The sequence below is a fragment of the Lygodium microphyllum genome, chromosome 7 (assembly GCF_053477565.2).
Source record: "Lygodium microphyllum isolate KBCC chromosome 7, Lygodium_microphyllum_v1.1.10, whole genome shotgun sequence".
NCBI classification, from domain to species: Eukaryota; Viridiplantae; Streptophyta; class Polypodiopsida; order Schizaeales; family Lygodiaceae; genus Lygodium; species Lygodium microphyllum.
This window is the reverse complement of record NC_141141.1, coordinates 53,313,478-53,334,306: the sequence shown is the minus strand read 5'-3', so window position 1 is coordinate 53,334,306 and position 20,829 is coordinate 53,313,478. Positions and strand designations below refer to the sequence as shown.

The window sequence follows — 20,829 nt, the reverse complement described above, 5'->3', positions numbered from 1 at the left end:
ATACTAGGCTGCCATGGTCCTCCATGTGCAAGTGTCATAGCCTGTATCCTTCCTATCAGAAAGCTCCTCACTTGGAAGTAAACCACTAACAATGAGATTAGCCATCAAGGCTTTACTCTAGCTATCTAGATCTACAATTCCCAATCCTTCTCTGGATCTGGACTGTATGATGACATCCCAAGCAACCTTCTCCCTAGCCGAGCTCCTGTCTCCTCTAGAACAAATGAAGTTCCTAATATGGCGCTTCACCTAGCCAATGCTTGACCTGGAGAATGCCCAATAGAAAGTGAGGTACCACATAGTCACAAGGACTTGGTTGGCGACCACTACTCTCCTTGCTAGTGAGAGTCTCGTTGAGCTTTAATAAAGAAGCTTATGTCTTATGCTCAAGAGGAGAGTGTCAACTGCTATTCTAAGATAATGTCGATCCCCACATGGCATCCAAGATGTCTCGTTATGGTCCCATGGGGAATCCATGTGAAATCCTCATGCGGTCACTACGCTGGCTACCTAGTGCTACATACCCAAAATCCATAGGACTTGTGCCAATCAATTAAGTCACTTGCTACTCTACAAACTATCTCCATGGCCGATACAACGGCTCTAAAGTTACTCTTATCCCCGTCTAGACAACGTGCTATGTCATCCACAAACTCCACATCCAGAAGCTCCTCAAACTCAAGGATGGGTAACCCGATGCCTTTGATACCTATGAAGGGAGTGAGCCCTGACGTGGAAGCACGGAGTGGAAGCAAGAGCTATGGTGGAAGGAGCACGAGCAAGAGAGAGAGGGAGATACAAGATGTGGAAACTCCTATAGTCATAATGTGTGACTGGCCTTTCCCTTTATTCAAATGTCACTAAAAGAATAAATAATAAAGTGACAATGATGGGTGCCTATCACCTATAGTGTACAAGTGTACGGGTAACTAATACATGGTGCGAGTACTGTCAGTGTAACTAATATATAGGCAGCTAGGCATAGGTACCTTTACCCCCAATAACCTCCCACTGAAAGGCAAATGTGGCCCTAGTGAGGAGAGAACAAGAAAAAGTGACAATGTACAAATGTACATAAGTACAACAGGATGAGGAAAGACGTCATCTCATCCAACGCCCATCAACTTCCTAAGGAAGGCAAAACGCTCTGCTGAGAGACTTTTCGTTCAGCAGATCTGCAAGATTTTAGTCAGTTGAGATCTTGACAAGCTCAATGAACTTGTCCTTGACGACCTCTCGAATAAAGTGATAATGCACCTCAATGTGCTTTATCTTCACATGGAAGACCGGATTCTTGGCCAAGTGACTAGCACTCATAGAATCCGAATGCAATGTAGAGGCCGCATCAGTAATGCCAAGGTCTACCACCAAACAGCCTAACCAAAGAGCCTCCTTGTAAGCCTTAGTGGCTACAACATACTCTACCTCGGTAGTAGATAGGGCCGTGCAATTCTGCATCCTCGACATCCAGGAAACAGCACCTCGAGTATAGGTGAAAACATAGCCAGAGGTGGACTTCCTACTGTCTGAATGTCCTACATAATCAGAGTCAGTGTCTCCCATGACTCCTGTATCCTAGCCACCATATCAAATACACATAGCTGCTGTGCCCTCAAGTACCGCATGATATCCTTAACGGTATCCCAATGCTGTCGTCCAGGTGTAGCCATATAGCATGCCACAACTCCCATTGCAAATGATATGTCAAGGCGAGTGGCTATCATGGCATACATCAAACTACCCACTGCAGATGCATAAGAGAACTTAGCCATCTTGGCCTTTTGCTCATCAGATTGCGGACAATCGGCCTGACTAACCTTCACATGAGAAGGTAAAGAATGGCCAATAGGCTTAACATCCTATAGTAGATGAAACCACTCAAGGACCTTCTGGATGTTGAGCTAAAAATGCATTAGCTTCAGTTAAACAGCCCCAAAACATGCTGAATTAAGGAAGAAACCTTGTTTATTTAGAAGAAATGCGTTCCTAGAGTGTCTCTATCCCATAAGCACAAACCCACTTGGGAGGACCCAAACTTTCTATCAATAGGTATGCTACCCTCCATTCATCCCTAAGCTCATTTTTGCAGGTTTCACATGTTTTCAGCTTGCTGCCCACACCCCGTTGGCGAAGGACATTGGAGTCCAAGCTGTCCATTGTAGTTTTCACTCATCTAGCGCATGTTTTTAGCCCTCCGTCATCCGTTTGTTGTTGTTTCTAACCAAGCGACTACTGCTGTCCATCATCCGACTGTCGTACAGCCTGCCATGTCAACATACTGTTGCATTTGCATACTTGAGCTACCATCCTGCTTGAGCGACTACTGCTGTCCATCATCCGACTGTCGTACAGTCTGCCATGTCAACATACTGTTGCATTTGCATACTTGAGCTACCATCCTGCTGATTTTCTCTTCCCTTCAGTTGTCTCCATCATCTCCTTAGTCTGTCACTGTTGTTTTCTCTCTCTTGCAGCCTACGTTTGTTGTTTTCTCTCTCCTCACTGGTGTTTTTAGTCTCTCTCCTCACCTACGTTCTTAGTCTTTCTCTCTCTTGCACTACCGTCTGCATCGGATCCAGCCTTCCCTCGTTGCGTTTGTTGGTGTTCGATATCCGAAGGCTGCCTTGCTACGATTCAAAATCCGTTCAAAGTATGACACTCTCTCTAGCAAAGGTACGGGTGGCAATGAAGGAGGTCAAGAATATTCCACAGTTCCTAGAGATTGAGGCAAGCGGGCATTCCTTTAGGCGGCAGGTCATTGTGACTGGGCAACCAGTGCAGTGCCTGTGCTGCCACGACTTTGGGCATCAGGTAGCAGTTTGTACGCATTTCGGAGCCAAGGCGGCTCCGTCCACAGGTCCGCAGGTGGACGGTGATGGGTTCCCACGGGTCCAAAGGCGACAGAGAGGGAGACGGCAAGGGGCGGCGCAGCCAGCCCCTCACGCCCAACCTCGTCAGTAGGGTGATGGTGGACGAGCAGCCCCCTCTCGGTAGAGTACTCCATAGCCCCCCCCTGTCCGTCCCACCCGACAAGACCGCTCCCCCCACTTTCTCCACATGCGCCACAGACTGCCTCACCTGAGTTCCCACAGGCCCCTCACCCCCCTCACCCCCCTCCCCCCCCCCCCCCCCCCAGCACAAATCCCATCCCCCCCTCCCTCCACTGACCTTGGCCCACAGCCCTCCTTGCCAAGGCCACCCCCCCCCCCAACACCCGCCATGCATCTCTAGCCATCCCACCATATCTCGATCCTCTTCACCCCCATCACCCCCCCCTACCATGCACCCCCCCTGATCTGCACCCAGGTCAGGTGAGTCCCCCCCCAGAACCCACCCCCCTCCTCCCACAGGAGGTGATGAGCCACACACACCTACCTCCCTTGCACACTAGCAGTCTCCCCCCGTCCACACAGCCACCATCTCATCTTCCCCTGCCACCTTTGATACTTTCCCAAGACAGGCACAACTGCTGCCACAAGAGTTTTTCCACAGTGGCCCATGGTCCTACCTGTGAGTCGCGGAGCATGGAGAGTTCCCATTATCTCTAGAGGTGGGGATCTTCGTGGTTCGTAAGTCATGGAGGGGCAAGGTCCACCTACTAGCACCACTGGATGGACCAAACTATGTCTTCTTTTTTCAGTCATCCTACTCAGAGGAGTGGACGACTATACAGATTGAGGAGTTGAAGAGTCAGGTGGCAGATCACATCTCCCAGTGGATGGGAGATGAAGGATTAGCACTGTTCGCACAACAATGGCCAGGTTGCATAATGGACATTAACTGGTGGGCTGGCACCGACGTCCCGCATTTGAGCATTATCTTTCAAGCCTCCCCACAGTGGAGAGCACCGAGGGATGTGATCGAGTGGCCCCCGGCACAGGCGGCCCGCTTCTACCAATGTACAGAGTGGCGTTTTTCAGCATGGCTGATAGATGCATTGATAGTACCACCTAGAGCATCTATCACCCCTATGGTCCGGCCGAGGGCCACCATGGGGGACTGGAGCTCACCATCCAAACCGGCGGCAAAACGCACATGTATGCCTCACAGTCTCTCTTCCTCATCTGCAACATCCACACCGAATAGATGCTTGTTCGGTCAGTCACAGGTTTCCCCATGAGTCTACATCTTGCATCCTGGAATGTGAACAGTCTCCACTACAGTGGGGCACGTGGCTCGAGGAAGCTGATTGTCCGGCAGGAGTTGCAGCTTGCCTTTGCTGGACGGATAGACATCTTGCTTCTGTAGGAGCACAAGCTCACCCTCGCCCAGGCTCAGCGGGTTGGGAAGGTACTTTCCGGCAGCACATACTTACTGGGAGCAAGCCATAGGTGCACATGGCAAGAGCGGAGGCGTATGCAGCTCTATTGGCCTGAGTCTCACCACTTGTGTACGAGACAACGGGACAATAGTGGCAGGAAGGGCTCTATGGATCAGATTGGATATTGGGGACTCGTATATTGGAGTCCTCAATGTCTATGCCCCTAGGGAGGTTAGGGCACGCAGCAGGTTCTGGGTGGAGATTGTAGCTGGACTCCCAGAGGTGGACTCGTGGATTATTGGAGGAGATTTCAACAACCTGGAGGCTTTGGAGGACCAGCAGGGCAGAGGAAGAAACTACTAGGGCATGGCTGGGAAGGAGCAGGAGGCATGGGAGGTCTTTTTGCTTGCAGTCGGAGCACGGGATGCCTGGAAAGACCCTGCCTTCCACAGGAGGGAGAGATCGTTGGACTTTTCCTGGGGATAGAGGCAGCTACGTGGAGCCTTGCTGGAGCGGTTGGACAGGTTTTATGTGGGAGAGTGGGGAGGTTCTCGTGGAGGCCAGATTGAGCAGTTGGTAGGCACCACATTATCCGATCACTGCAGGGTTCTCCTGGCACTTGATCCCCCAACATCCGCCCTAGATACACGATCCTGTCGGATCCCTGACTCGATCTATAGGAGGGAGGTGTCGAGATAGATAGAGTAGATTTGGACCAAAGAGTGGGTCAGGTGGGACAGGATAGCAGAGGAGGTTGCAGAGGTCCTAGCCGAGTCAAGCAGAATTTGCCAAGAGGCAGCTCTATAGGCCAGGCAGCAATAATGCTGGGAGGAGGAGAGAGCACTCCGGTGGGACCTGGCAGCTATGCAGAGATTATTGCAGGAGGCACTAGGGGACCCCACCCTCCATGCACAGGATATGCGCGCGCGTGCAGCCATTGCTAGCCTAGAGGAGAGGCGCTTGGAGTTCTCTTTCCGCACCTCAGCAGCCTTTTGGGTGCGAAAGGGAGACACGATGTGCAGGGAGTTCTTCCAGGTGCACCAGCCCTGCACCGCGGGAGAGCAGATACGCAGCCTTAGGGATCAATATGGGAGGACCCGTTCTAGCCCTGATGAGGTGATGGAGATTGCCATCGACTATTGCACGCGCGTCTTCTAGCAGGAGACTGCTTCAATTAGAGGACAGAGATGCACACAGCAGGTATGGGATCACACCCCATCCCTCGTCACAGAGGAGATAGGACACGCCCTCCTAGTCCCCTTCACAGAGAAGGAACTAGAGGAGGCTTTCCATACACAAGATGGGCAAAAATGCCCGGGGGAGGATGACCTCTCTAAGGCTTTCTTCACTACCTACTGGGAGGTGGTGAAGGACCCCCTACTCAGGGCCTTCCAGGAGATCTTCACCTCAGGACAGATGCCAGGGAGGCTCTCGGCAGGCCTTATCAGTCTTCTCCCCAAAGGGGAAGACCGGTTGGAGCTATCCCAGTGGAGACCGATTACCTTATTGTCATTGGCCTATAAGGCTCTGGCAAAGATGATTGGTAGACGATTACGCCATGTGCTTCCAGATATCATTCATGACACACAGACAGGCTTTGTCTAGGATAGGAGCATCCTAGACAATGTATTTACATTCTTTGAGGTGACAGAGTGGGCTTAGCACAGTGGGCAGAGACTGGTAGTACTACTCTTGGACTTCGAGAAAGCCTATGACATGGTGGACTGGGATTTCCTAGAGGGTACCGTGGTGAAGTTGGGATTTCCCCACACTTGGATTCGCGGGGTCTCTGGCTTGTACAGATCAGCCACCAGCAGGGTTCTCATAGGCGGAAGGCGAGGGGAGGAGTTCCGGCTGGAGAGATCGGTTTGATAGGGTTGTTCCCTGGCCCCATACCTGTTTCTACTCTTTGCAGAGGCGATGTCTCATTTCCTCAGGTCACGTGTGAGCGGACTACGTGGCCTCCGATTTCAAGTGAGAGAGGAGACTGAGTTGTTAGACTCAGAGTACGCAGACGACACAGGCCTCTACATAGAGGACGATAAGGTGATGTTGGAAAGAATGAGACTGGCTCTTGATGTGTTGTGCGCTGCAGCGGGTGCGAACATCAACTGGTGAAAGTCGGTTGGTTTTCTCACAGGCTCGGTTTCCAGCATAGAGTGGGGCGTCCACTTGGGATTTAGATGGGCGAGCAGAGGGCAGACCGTCTGATACCTAGGGTTCCAGGTGGGACTTGATATCACTCCTACCCAACAGTTTCTTCCTGTTCTAGATTCTATTAGGAGAAAACTGACCTACTGGAGCACGGTTCGCCTCTCACTAACCTGTTGAGCCCTAGTGGTCAATCAGGTCCTCCTAGCGACGGCCTGGTACATCGCCTTGTGTTGGTGTTTCTCCTCATCATGCGTAGGGCAGCTTTGCCGCCTAGTACAGAATTTCCTTTGGTCGGGGTCTGATGGCTTCAGAGACTCTAGGGCCAAGGTGGCTTGGGCGACCATCATTCGACATCGATCAAAGGGAGGGATTGGGATCATAGACCCAGAATATCAGAGTATGGCCCTCTTGGGCAAGCTAGTTGTCGGTGGTCTCACACCAGGCGAGCAAACCTGGAAGGTCTTACTGCAGGAGGGCTTTCAGGACTGTAAACCGAGGCTTGGCACTGAGTGGAGGCCATCACTGAGATGGATCTTCACTTCAGCCCAGATCACCCCCCCCGATCACCTTTCTTGCGGAGCCTACTTTGCATGTGGCAAGGCCTCTGTAAGGCCCTAATCCAGAGCCCCCCAGGTTGCCAAGACGAAATAGACCGTCAGCCGGTGATCTGGAACCCCCAAGTTAAAGATAGGGAAGGGGCACAGATAGGTGAGCGCCCCCACATCCAGTGGGCTGGGTGGGAGGCCGGCCCGGCTTGCTCTATCAGGACATGGCGGGAGGTATACAGGATGGCAGATGAAGAGGTGCTACAGCGAGTATCAGGGTGCACGAGAGAAGTGGAGTTGAGGAGAAAAGAGATAGATGCAGCAATACCTCCGGAGTGGCTTGCCCCCCCGATACGAGAACTGATAGAGGCTGGGGAGGTATGGGCAGCCAGGTTCTCTCCAACAGGCATCCTTCTTCAGGTGGTAGGTAGAGTGGGTGGTGCCTCCCAAGGAACCTTTTTCGCCGTTCAGGAGGGGGGATGTCTGGCCCTTGACAGAGGGCAACAAGATGAGGGGATTGCCACCCTTTCATGGAGGAGGATTCGGGTGGTGGGTCTTCAGGGGAAGACTTGGCGACTGGACCCCTATGTTTTCTGAATGGAGCTCAAGGAGTGGCGCCTTTGGATCTTGGAGGGTAGACCGCTTGATGAGCTGGAGTGGGATCCAGGAGAGTGGCTATGGCCGGCCTCTGCAGTTGCCAAAAAGCAACCCAGGTTCCTAGAGTATGCCAAGATTGGCAGACATGTACTGATGCAAGAGGATATGGACTGGGCGCCGTCATGCAGTAGGCACTGGGCGGAGCACAGCATCATGGAGCCCTTCCGACGAATCTTCTGGCGCCGCTTATGGGATAGCTGGAGGCCGAGGAGGGTGTCGTATTTTTTATGGCTGGTGGCACATGGAGGTTTGGCGGTGGGAAGCTGGCTTGCCCAGATGCAGAAGGAGGGAGGTTATAAGCGTTGCACACAGCAGCCTCTAGAAACCCTAAAGCACTGCCTTTGGTCTTGTGAGGAGGCACAGCTTGTGTGGAAAGGAGCATGCCGTATCCTTCGACGTATAGCCCCCAGCCTTGGGTGTATTTCATGGGGAGCTTTCTGTTGGCAAGCAGTTAGCCAGGGCCGTCACCTTTTGTATGAGGTCGGGATGTAGGACACGATATTCATGATCAAGGCAGGGTCATGCGCAATGGTTGGTCTGGAGGCTTTACCCATCCGCCAGGTATTGGAGCCCACAGCAGACCGCTCGAAGATATGGGAGATCATAGGGAGTCTTACTAGATGGCATATCTGGAAGGCGCGATTCCAGGTGGCTTTTGGCGGAGAGAGACTTTCAGCACTTGCGACCTTAGCAGAGCTATGGACCTCCATCATTCACTCCCTCCGCGGCCGATGGGATCAGGTGCAGGGCGAGTCCAGGGCTCGTCAGGAGCTTCGTGGTCACTTCTTGCGTACTTGGGGCGGCCAAAGCCTATTCTTTGTGATGCAGGCAGGCAGTCCCGTCTGGCGATATAACCCCCCCCCCCCCCCCCCCCCCCATCCCCCCTAGACCACCTTGAGAGGCTTGTATACATGTAGTGGTGACTTTGCATCAGCTCCAGTTAATCTGTTGAGCATGAGCATTGTGTTGTAATCACTTTTTTTGAGTAATATGGGGTACAAGATTGACTATACATAATATGCAAGTACTCTTCGAATTCGTCCTCTGTCGTCATGAGACTAAAATCTGGAATAGGAGAAAACAAGGAAGGTGAAGGTAAAGGTGGGGTATCATCTTCCTCACGGAGTCCATAATGCCTCCTCAGGGTCTTCAATGATGGAGAAACCTGATAAGACATCATGAGGTCTTGAGAAGAAGGTAATTGACACATTGTGATTTGGTTACGAGTTGTTTGTGTGCCTCACACAAGTAGCACTCCACAATATCTGCAAAATACTCTTTAGAAGAGCGCTGGCTCTGATACCATGTGAAGAAATCACTAGGGTTTGCATTGAGGAAACACAAAGTGTATGACCACGACAAAAACACAAACAATGACATGCAAAACTCAAACCCTAAATGCAAAACACAAAATGCAGAACTTAAAAACACAAAAAACACAAACACAAACAGAGAGAGAAGGAGAACTCTGAAGTGAATGAATCAAAGTAAATAAATTTAAGTGTATAGAATGCTCAAGGGCAGAGCGATAGAGTGTCAAGGTGTGACATCCATCGAAGACAGATTCTAAGTACTATAACCACTAGTCAGAGTGTATTGGAGGGTGTAGAAGACCAAAACACATATCACTAGAAGCAGCAAGATGCCTAGTGATAGCAATGAAGATACACAAAGATGCTGGTGATGGCTGAAACTGCCAAACGTAGCAGAACAAGTGTTGACTAGGGTTGGTGATGGCTGTCTGGGGCCAAATGCAGCAATGAAAGAAGCTCAAAGAAATAGGCGGTAGCTAAAAGGGCAGACGCTAGGGTGTGGAGCAGTAACAAAGTGGTGGCAATAGTCACAAAGGCTGGATAGCTGCGCAGGGAAGGTTGATGTTGAATGTCTTCACATGAATGCGAAAAACCTGCATAGAAGGGATGAAGACTGAATGGGGGAAGCCTGTCTATTTAAAGATGTGATTGGACCTTCCTAAATTAGGATTTCACAAAAACTCTCTCGAACCATGCACTGATTTTGCATTTTTCATTAAATAAGCATGTTTTGGGGCTGTTTAAGAGGCTAATCAGCATGGAATGCATTTCTTAGCTCAACAGGAGGGAGGGGGGACACATATGCACACACACATAGACCCTATACCAAAGAGATGGTGCCTCGTTCTAATAATCAGCCAGCTGGCAAGTATCCCAAGCATGCTTTGGAAGAAGCTATGGGTTGCTCGAAGGCTCCTGCTTCAGCACATACTCCCATTCATTCTTATGCACAAGCAGCCACTACTTCTAATGAATCCCAAGAATTGGAGTGGGATTACCTACTTGAATTTGCAAACACATTGTTGGGTGATCATGTTCAACAAAATCTTTGATGCATTGTTGACACGATTGAAGATAATGTCCTGCATACCGGCATGAATACTAAGACAATGCTACATTTATTTTCTGGATTTTATGAGAAGGGTGTCATCTTGCTTTTTAGGTGTAAAATTCCCATGCTTGCTAGAATCCATCAATGGCTGTCTTCCTTGATGCAAGAAAATTGTGTTGATGAAAATTTTGTAGACCAAAGGGCTTTTATGAAGTGTTGTTGCATTCTCTTAAGATGCGGGATGATCTATTGGCAAAGTTGCCTTTGTTTTTGAACATCATTTGGTTCATGTTGTACCTTAGACGCCTATGGAAGATTTCCAATGTTTGCTTTAGTGTGTGGACGTTCCATCTAGGTTGAAGTTAAAGGCTGCCCAGCTATATATTGGCCTTTGTTGAAGGATGCAATCATTGCCATTGGCAATGTTTAGGTGCCACCTACATTACATGTTGCCAATTGGAACTGTTTATATATGTTGCGGAACACTATCTGCAACAAGCCTAATTGGTTGTCTAAACTGCCTAGCATGTGTCCATTGGTTTTTTGGCTCAAATGGGCACCTTTGCAAGCCATTCCTTTTCTTGTTGTCAGTTGGTATTGAGAAACCACTCATTCAGTACACTCAATTCATTTAGGGTTTCACACTGACAGCCCCAAAAACTGGCTGGGCACCCATATTATGGGCACTTTTTTAGTGGGGCGCCCACATAGTGGGGAGCCACCCTAGATTGGCTGAGGCCTATTTATAGGCCACCTCTCCACCCATTGATAGATCCATCCCACACATTCATTCCTTCTAACACTCTATCACTCTCTTTCATATTCTTTTGTCCTTTCTCCATCCTCTCCACTGCCATTCACACCCCACAAGGAGAGCTTTATGGTTTGTGGCTTCTAAATCCATCTCCACTTGGCATTTACCGAAATGTTCTACTGTTGCTTTCTATTGTGGTGTTTTACTACAGTGTTCTATTATTGCCTTCTATTGTGGCATTTTACTGCAACGTTCTACTGTTGCATTCTATTGATGCATTCTATTGTTGCATTCTACTATTGCGTTTCGCAGCACCTTCCCAAATTTGGATCGGATCTGCTCATCAACATACTAGAGGCTGTGTTTTTCATCAACAAGGTTTCCTCAAGCTATGTTTCAACCGTCAGTTGGCCGCTCTCTTGCCAAGCACCTCGTGGAGACCAACTATTGGTAATCATCTTCCTCTTCTCCAATGGCATAAGAGGTCTACATTCCACTCCCTCGACCAGCTATCCTTCACCTTCCTGTGATTACTTCGATAGCTCACTACCTAGAGGATTGCATTTTGCTCCCTTCACTATCCAAATTCCCTTTAGGTGCTACCGCCTGTGGACAGTGCACTCATCTTCTAAGCTTCAGCTCCATTGTATTAGCTTTGTTCACTTAGCATGATTCAGTGCTTCATCTTCTTCTTCTTTTGTGTTTTCTAAGTTTCTATTCTCTCTTAGTGTTTGCCATATAGATTGTGTTTCTCCCCGCAAACCCTACTATCTCTCTAGTTTAGTGCGCATATTCTAACATGGTATCAGAGGATACTTGTTATTTTGACAGTTGGGTCACCTTATTGTTGAGTGCCCTGATAAAGTGGATAGAAATGTTGCCCCTATCATAGATGCAGACATGCTAAATGAGGAGCAAAAGGATGGCAAAATCCCTCTGCAAAGGGCTATGAATAAGGGTAAACAACCCATGGACTCATGTGATCAGCCAGCACCTACTTGGACAAAGGTTTGTTTGAAAAAGAGCACAATGGCTGAGGCTTGAGTGTCCCCAACTCACCACTCCAGCCCTCAAGATTCCTTGCATACATATGTGTGAAGGAGAGGTGTATCTTCTCCTGATGACATTCCTTGGATGTTCCTCCCCCTATTCCGAGCAGAGCGAAAACTAGTACCATTATCTACCGATCATCCCAAGGACTTGCAAGCATGCCTTGTTTTTTATCGGTAAGGTGATCACGCCATGGGATCATAAATACCCTCGTTTGGCCTTGCCAAATGGATTTAACCCTCCCAAATCTACTCATTCAAGGAAAAATCTTGTTGCACTTTTGGTGGAGTTCCTAGATGATGGAGTTGTGGAAACATTGGTAGAAAAAATTTGAGCGAGGCGTGAGCAACCTTGTCCTTGATTTTTTTGGTTTCAAATATGCACATCGCCACTTAAAATGTTTGCAAGATTTGTTCCCACAGTACGCACCATGACATGTGGTGTATTTTGCATGACAACAATTAGGATGTGTTGTGTATTTTTGAGTACAAAAGTTAGGATGATACTGACCATATCTTGGATTGTCATAGTTTCTGTCTTTTTTATGTTGGTGTCAGGGCAATGCACTACTCACGTACCTTTATAGTGGTGCATGAGAAATTCTAGCCGGTGCTTATTAAGAATGATGTCTGTGGATGCTTTCTAGTGGTTGAAATTTCTTTTAAAGGACAAGTTTTATGGCTGGTTGGCATTTCTGTGCCTAATGACTCATTCCTTTGTCAAGCCTTGTGGAACAGCCTTCATGATTCTCTATCATTGGGTAGACCGGATTTGCTTATGGGCAATTTTAACATGTGCATTGACTCCTCTTAGTCTACTTTGGAGCACTCTCTCATTGACTCCCTGGAAAGCCAAGCTTGGAATGCTTTTGTGATGGAGGTTCTCAAACAAGATCTTTGGTCATGGCTTTCTCCATCGGTGTCAGGGTTTACATTTCACTCAGCCCAATACTTGGCCATGTGGTCTCGATTGGACCGTATCTATGCCATGCATGAGGATTCCTTTTACCAAAAATTTTGGAAATGCAAGTTTTGTAGTGATATGTCTTATCTAATCATTTTACTTTACAACTAGATATGATTGGGTAACATGTGGATGCTTTCGCAGGTCTCTTGGGCAAGCTACACTTGCAATTTAACTCTTTTTTTTTTAAAGTTATGCTATCTTCAAGGGATACATGAGCCAACCGCTTGAAAGGTTTCTCTCTGATTTTCCACTAGAAGGCTTGGTCTCATTTTAAAGGCTGCTTCTTAATGTGTAGATGGTGTCAATGCAATATGGAATTTACCATGCTTCACTTACTAGGCAACATTTGCACGCTGCGAAGGACATCCTAGCCTTGGTTCATCTACTGTTGCTTGACTCTCCACGTGATGATAATGATTTCAGCTGCAGCCTTATCAACAAGCTAAGCTCCAAGACCTCACCAAGGGTCTTCAGGACAGCTCTTGTCAAACTCATAAATTTTTTTGATCTTTGCATGCATCCCTTGCATGGGAGAATATGGTGAGGTTGCAAAATGAAAATGGCCACATGGTCACGGACCCTCGATCTATTGTATGTATGTATTAGGAGTACTTTGTGAATCTTTTGGATTCGAGGCAGGCATGTTCTCCTCAGGTTGCTCATGCCTGTGTAGTCTTTTATATCTTGGCCACAGATCAAGTTCCCCAAGAAATGCAAGACACCCTGGAGGTTGATATTCGTGACGGTGAAGTAAGCAAAGTTTTGTTACATTTGCTTCATAATAAAAGCTATGCCTGGGATGGTATTACCAATGACTTGTTTGAAAGCTGTGCATCTCTTTTGTCAATTGGCAGCCGTGTGTCAGCAGGTTTGGGTTTTTGGTAGCATGCCTTTATCATGGAAAGAAGGGGTAATTAAGTTGATCCTAAAGTTCTCTCCCCTTCGAAACTTACACATTGGAGACCAATTTCCTTGATGGCACTATGTATAAGATCTTTGCGAAGGTGTTGGCAAATCATCATCCTAAACACCTGCCTACTTGTGCATCCTCATCAGTATGATTGTATTAAGGGCAGAAATATACTGCACAATATTCTCAATGCGCAAATGGCCATAGATTGTGCAACACACATAGCAGGAGGTTGTTCTGATGTCATTGGATTTGAAAAAGGCCGTTGATTTCTTGGAACGATCTTTCCTTGTGGATCTCATGCAAACAATGGATTTTGGACCTCATATGTCCAGGTTTATCTATACCATTAGTACTAGCACTAATTCCTATGTTATCCTAAATGATGGAGTCACTAAGCCCTTTTCCTTTGCACACTCAATCCAACTGGGCTGCCCTCTAAGCCTACTCTGTTTGCACTTGCAACTTATCCCATTCTCTCACTGTTATCACATCTTGTTGATACAGGATAATTTGATGGTTTATCTCTCCCTTTGCACCAACATTTTGTTGGCCAGGCATTGGCTGATGGAATATTCATGGTTCTGAAAGCAGATGCTTCTAACATTTGCAAAGCTTTAAATGTTTGGGAATTAATTGGACATGCTCAAGTCTCCTTGATAATGCTGTAAATCCTCCCTTATTGCTTATACTGGCTCAAATTTACCAAATTTGGAGTGGTAGGGTGTGTTTGTTCAGAATGGAGACATTGTAAGGCATATTGGTTATTCCTTGGGTATTGATGTGCAGCTAAGACTTTTGTGAAATGGATATCACAAAAATTGGTAGCTAAGTTTGTTTATTGGAAATCTCAAGCTTGGCCATTTCATGCACACCTTAATGTGGCACATACCATTATGCTCCCCATGCTCATTTACTTGTTGCCATTGCTATCTTGGACTAATGTTGCCTTGGATGTTGAGACCCACATGGCAGCCCTTCGTTGGTCTCTTTTTCAAGTGATGGGTACTGGCCAACAACCCTACACTATTATTGCCCGTTTTTTCTCTTGAGGATCAAGGCCTTTAGTATGGTAATACAAAGATTCAAGGTTCATGGTGGCATGTACTTAATGCCGAGGTCCAATTCTCTACATTTGTTCAGTTCTTCTCAACCATTTGGTATGCTTATGGAAAATGGTGCTTTGCCAAGTCCAATAGCATTAGCAAAGGAAAGGCTAGCTGCCAATTCATTTTAAATGGAAATTCTAGCGATGTCTTGTCTACTTTCTTCGAAGGACAGATCAGAGGAGAGCCCAAAGTTTAATCGCATGGCCCACCTTGGATTGGTCTCGGTGGCTACTCCAAGCACATTGATGCCTTTTCATGCCATCAAACTGGTCTTTCCAGTCCCTTGTGGCTCCTAGGATCTTTGGGTCAAGGTCTCCAGACTTTTGCAGGCCCAACAACCCTTTCCTATCCTAGATTCTGATTGTTTCTAGCAAGATTGGGACTTTACAAGGTGTTTGAGTCTTGAGTCTTCTTTGGTTAATTAGATTTATCGTCTCATGATGAGAGATCGCTCATGGTTGACCACAAAGCCAATGTGCTTTCGGGATTGCATAAATCTAAAGCCTAGTGGAAATTAATAGTGATGGAGGGATGGATCAACAAGATGTCATTCAAATGTAAGGTATTCATTTGGAGAATTCTGGTGTGTAGTCTTCCCCTTCATCAACCCTTCACCACAGGGGTATATCCAATGGAAATTGTTTCTTCTCTACCACTATAGTTGAGTTTTTCCACCATTTGGCACTGTATGAGAGAGTTGTGGGCAGAGTCCGAACACCTGAGGGCCTTTCAGCACCTATTTACTCCACCATTGGGGTGAAGCAGGGATGCCCCCTCTCTTCGACATTATTTGGCCTGTACATTGATAGGATTGCTGATTACATTTCACAGGAAGGAGATAGAGGAGCTCCACTAGCTGGCACGTGGATACCCCTCCTATTGTATACAGATGACATTGTATTGATAGCTGACTCTCCAGAGGGTCTACAGAGACACTTGGATGCACTACACTCCTATACTTTGGACAATGGGCTTTTAGTGAACCTGGGTAAAACCAAGGTGATGGTATTTAATACTACACCACAGTGGGTCAGGAGATCAGCACCTGAATTCACATATGGATCTAAGCAGCTGGAGTATGTGGATTCTTATACATACCTAGGAGTCTTATTCACAGGGCCCACCTTTTCTATGTGAGAGGCACCAGACACTAGACTGACTCACGGATACACAGCACTAGGTGGTTTGGAGAGGATGTGCTCACAGGTGCAATTCCAAGAACCCCCCACCAAGCTATGGCTCTTCGATACACTGGTCACATCCACACTACTTTATGGAGTACAGATATGGGGGCCTAGTCTTGACCACCGTAGCAGATCAGGGTGCACTTATGACGGATGGAGGTCGATGGAGAAACCCCTAGTGTCCATGATATCCAAGACGATCAGATGTAAGGCCTTAGTGCCACATGAGATCATCAAAGCCGAGCTAGCAGCTACACCGATTGTGGTAGAGGCCCTCACCCAATCGGTCGCATACATACATAGCCTATGGGACTTACCCAAACACAAATATGTATGGTTGGCCCTTGAGTCCTCCAGATAGCTTGCCAGAGAGGGTGATACTTCATGTCAATATGCACAGATGTCGGCCTGGTTTGAGCTGCATGGCTTTAGCATGGACAAGTTACCCCCCTTCCAGTACTCCCTTGATGCACCATCTCTTGATCTAGTTAGGTTAGAGATCCGCAAGATCATCAGGATGGATCTTACCCAGTTGGATATCAGACGGACATGGTTGATGCCAGGGCAAGAGCTAGGGACAAAGATGGCTTTCTACAACGTGCATTTCCTTCATACTACAGATGATGGATTTATTATTCGCCCGAGATACATGGACACCCACCTTTCCCATGGGATCAGATGTACTATTGGCTAGTTGCGCACCTCCTCACATCAGCTAGAGATTCAGACTGGCAGATATAGATCCATCCCAACAGAGGAGCGCATATGCCAAATATGCCAATTAGAGCCAGAGACGGAGGGGCATTATATTTGCCGCTGCCCAGTGTATTACGAGGTCCGTGGTCGTTTCCACTGTCTCTTTAGAGATGGATTTGGATCACTATCCAAAGTCATGGATTTTACCGATCAGCGATGCCTTGGCCTCTTTCTTCTTGAGATACGACGGCTTCGTGACATGCGCCTCAGGAGTACAGCTGCTCCAAGACATCGACGCCCTTCATAGAGGCAGCTCACAAACTTCTTTGCAAAGGAGACTCAGAAGACTTCAATACAGTTACAGCCACAGTCCACACGAGAGCCTCTCTCACCGCCACAGTCCACACACAGACGAGTATTGATTGATCGAGCCATTCAGCTTAGCCGATCCAGACGTCCTAGGCCTTGGCACAGACATCGACGACACCTTCATAGGCAGATGCAGGGGATTATTGCTCGGGCTAGAGCTAGGTCCTCCATACCCACATGAGATTTTACCATTTGGAGCTCGTTGTTACTAGATAGAGCTCTATGTTTTACACAGCCATAGTTAGTTTCCTTTCTTATTTTACTTTGTGCTACATACATATTTTGCCCAAACAGTTGTACCATCATACATATGATTGTAACTCATGGTCTCATAGGTCATTTTGGCCTTTTGTAGACGTTAATATATCATTTCATTTCTCTCTCTCTTTTTTTTTGGTAAAAGGTAATTGTATTAATTACGAAAAAAAGGTACAAGTTTACATGATTACAAGATACACGATGGCTCTAAGCCAACGTGTGTAAAGTTTCAGTACTAAACAGCAAAAGATTTACAAAAGTCATGGCAAAGACGCAGAGGAAATTGTCATATGCCAGGGAAGTAAGTCCTCCCGAGGGAGTAAGTCAGAGTGGCGAATGAGATCTATCTGCCAATGCAAGAGACCTTTAAGCCTCGCAATATGTCCCGAAACATTAGAGGCCGAATCAAAAAGAAAGGCATTCCAAGTGGCCCAATTGTGCCAGCAGCCCCAATATCTAAGAAAGTGAAAAAGATCTTCATATGCGATTGTGCTAGTGCGGGGTATTTGGGCCGTGCAAAAACCCAATCAAAAGGGCTTAGCGAGAAACCAACCACTACTCGCCAAACCACTGACAAGAGCGACCACATATTCTTAGCGAGAGGGCAAGAAATAAATCGATGACGGGCCGATTCCACAGTAGTGGTGCAAAAGAAACAGTTGCCGTTAGAGATTCGACGCTTGGAAAGGGCTGAAGCAAGAGAAAGACCACCAATCATCACCCTCCAAAGAAAGACCTTGCATTTGAAAGGTGTCTTGTTCAACCAGCCCTCCATCACAGTTGCCTTCCACCATGACTGAGATTTCCGCAATCCCCATACAGTATTAGCTTTAGCAACCAGCCATTGATGATCTTTAATCAGAAGATGATACACTTCGGTTAGCTGAGGCCTTTTCCAAATCCAACCGGACTGCAAGGTCCCAGTCCTGCCAAGGACAATCCAAAGCAAGGGCAAGAAAGGGTTTCCTGCTCTGGAGCACTAACAAAAGCTATTCCCATAAATCACGGTATCCATGAGGGATTCTGAAAAGCCTCTTGGCTGTACAAAATGATATCAGTACATTGCGACTGGCAAGGGTGGCATCAGCCAACTGAAATCAAGCCCAAACGTGCCATGCGGTTAAATTTTGGTCGGAGCTCATGTTTGCCTTCCCAAGAAAGTAATCGCGAGGCTGCCAACAATTCCAGTTGAAAAGAGTCAGTATGTAAGCGGTCCTCCGTTGGATGCCAACACGTCTTCTGGAGAACCAATTTCCAGGAGCAGACCAAATGAGCAAGCAGGGATGAGGAAGGACTAGAAAACCCGGAGTCTGCATTAAGAACATGCCACTAGGAACTCCAAATTTGTGTATTACCATGCACAAGCCCGTGATCCTCAAGAAAATAACGGGCTATAATGACCCACGGGTGATGATCCACACACATGGCACGAAAAAGAAACCAACGAAGTGCCAGCATATGAGTTTCGGCATCCAAAATAGCTCCACCACCTATGCGTTTCGGGGTACATGTATGCGACCAAGAAATCCATGAAATGCTTGCATGCAAGGAATCCTTCTTCCATAACATGAAACGAATGTGCTGAGTAAGAGCATTCAAAGTAGTAGTAGTCCAAGGCAGCAATGGCAAGAAATATGTGAGCATCGGTAACATGATTGTTTGAGTCATTTTGAGGCGGGCATGGAAGGGCCAAGCCTGCGACTTCCAATACGGAAACTTAACTGCCAGTTTCTGTGAAATCCACTCTAGTAGTTGCTTTGGCTGAACATCAACACCCAAAGGGTACCCAAGATGCCTAACAATGGAACCACGGGGATCAACCTGTCCCTGCCAGCCCAATGATTGTAAATCTGACTCCGTGCAACTGAGAATGGCTGATTTGAAAGCATTGATATGAAGACTAGAAGCATGACCAAAAAACGTCCAAACATCTAATGCTTTGCGAAGATTGTCCTTGTCCACACGCAAAATCATAAAGCTGTCATCAGCCAAGGATTGACTAATGAAGTGTTGTCCCAAAGGAAGAGACAATCCATCCAACTAAGAAGAAGCTACCATATAAGATAACATCGAAAGAACCGAATGAGTCGCCAGGGCAAAGAAGAGGACTCAAAGGACAACCCTGTCGCACAGAGCGTGCAAGGACAAATGGCTCGGTAACACCACCATTTAGTATAACTTGCGAAGAAGCCGCAGTACTAATGGTGTAGATCAAGCGGGACATCTGAGTACCAAAGCCCATAGTAGACATAAGTTCTGCAATGAAAGACCAGTCTAAATAATCAAAAGCCTTTTCCAGATCCAATTGAATCAATACTACTTCCTGATTAGAGTGCCTTGCATAGTCAATAGCCATTTGCACATTTAAGATATTATGCAGAATGTTTCGGCCCTTAATGAAACCATATTGAAGAGGATGCACAATGGCCAGAAGATGCTTGTGGAGCCGATTCGCCATCACTTTGGAAAAGATTTTATACATCGAACCCATCAAAGAAATTGGTCTCCAATGTTTCAACATTGACGGCGAGGGGACTTTTGGAAGCAGTTTGATAAGACCTTCTTTCCATGAGGAACGCATCAACCCCGTTTCCCAAACCTGCTGAAACATAGTCGTCAATGGTTTCACCAGTTGAGTAGCAAAAACCTCAAAGAATTCATTGGTGAGACCATCCCAACCGGGACTTTTATCCTTAGGCAGGTGTAACAAAACATCCAGAACCTCCGCCTCACAAATATCTGTCTCCAAAGTAGTTTGCATATCAAGTGGAACCTGATTGCGGACCAGATCATAGAAAACTGAGCGTGTATGAGTAGCTTGGTGAGAAGGTGAAGGAGAAGAACCAAGAAGGTCTAGAAAATAATTCCTGCACATATTCACAATAGTCTAAGGATCAATGACCATTCGACCTGCTGGATCCTGGAGTCTAGTCATATTTTCTCAAGCAAGAGATGCATGTAGAGCTCGAAAGAACTTATGAGTCTAACAAGCACTATCTTGCAAATTCTCAGTCAAATTTTGCAATTTGGCCTGTTGATAGGATTTCAATTGAAACTCTTTAATAAGATTAGCCAAACGCATCGCCAGTGGCAGCAGAAATACATCATCTGGAGTGTCCACCAGCAGAGAACGAACCAAAGCCAGTAAGTCCTCCGCTACTTGTCAATGCCGCCGACAAAGAGAGGCATGATGGATCCCATACTGCTGAACAACCCGTTGCTCATTAGAGAGCAGTCGTTCAAAAGAAGCATTGCCCTCAGAGGGGAAGTCCAATAAAAATTTATCAATCAATTGCTGCATATAGCCCTGAAAGATTGAATGCTTCAAATAAGACGAGTTGAAACGCAAAGGGAGTCTATCCAGAAATTGCTTAAACGGTGCAATGGGTTGTGCAAGCATCTCAAGCTGTAGAGGGAAATGGTCCAATAAGGCATATTGCTGCAACACTTTCATTTCCAGCATCTCAGGAAGAAAATCATCATCCTGCATGATGTACATCCGTCCAACCGCGACCATGTAGTTGCATACTGGGCAGAATGGAAAGTAAACCC

The 20,829-nt window shown here is 47.0% G+C and overlaps 1 protein-coding gene and 1 pseudogene across 1 annotated transcript in view; both read left to right on the top strand.

Moving 5' to 3' along the window:
- Positions 1-20,829, top strand: part of LOC148033448 (uncharacterized) — a 242,715-nt gene that overhangs the window by 163,474 nt on the left and 58,412 nt on the right. The gene's annotated exons all lie outside the window — the stretch shown is intronic.
- Positions 15,455-17,200, top strand: LOC148033449 (uncharacterized; annotated as a pseudogene).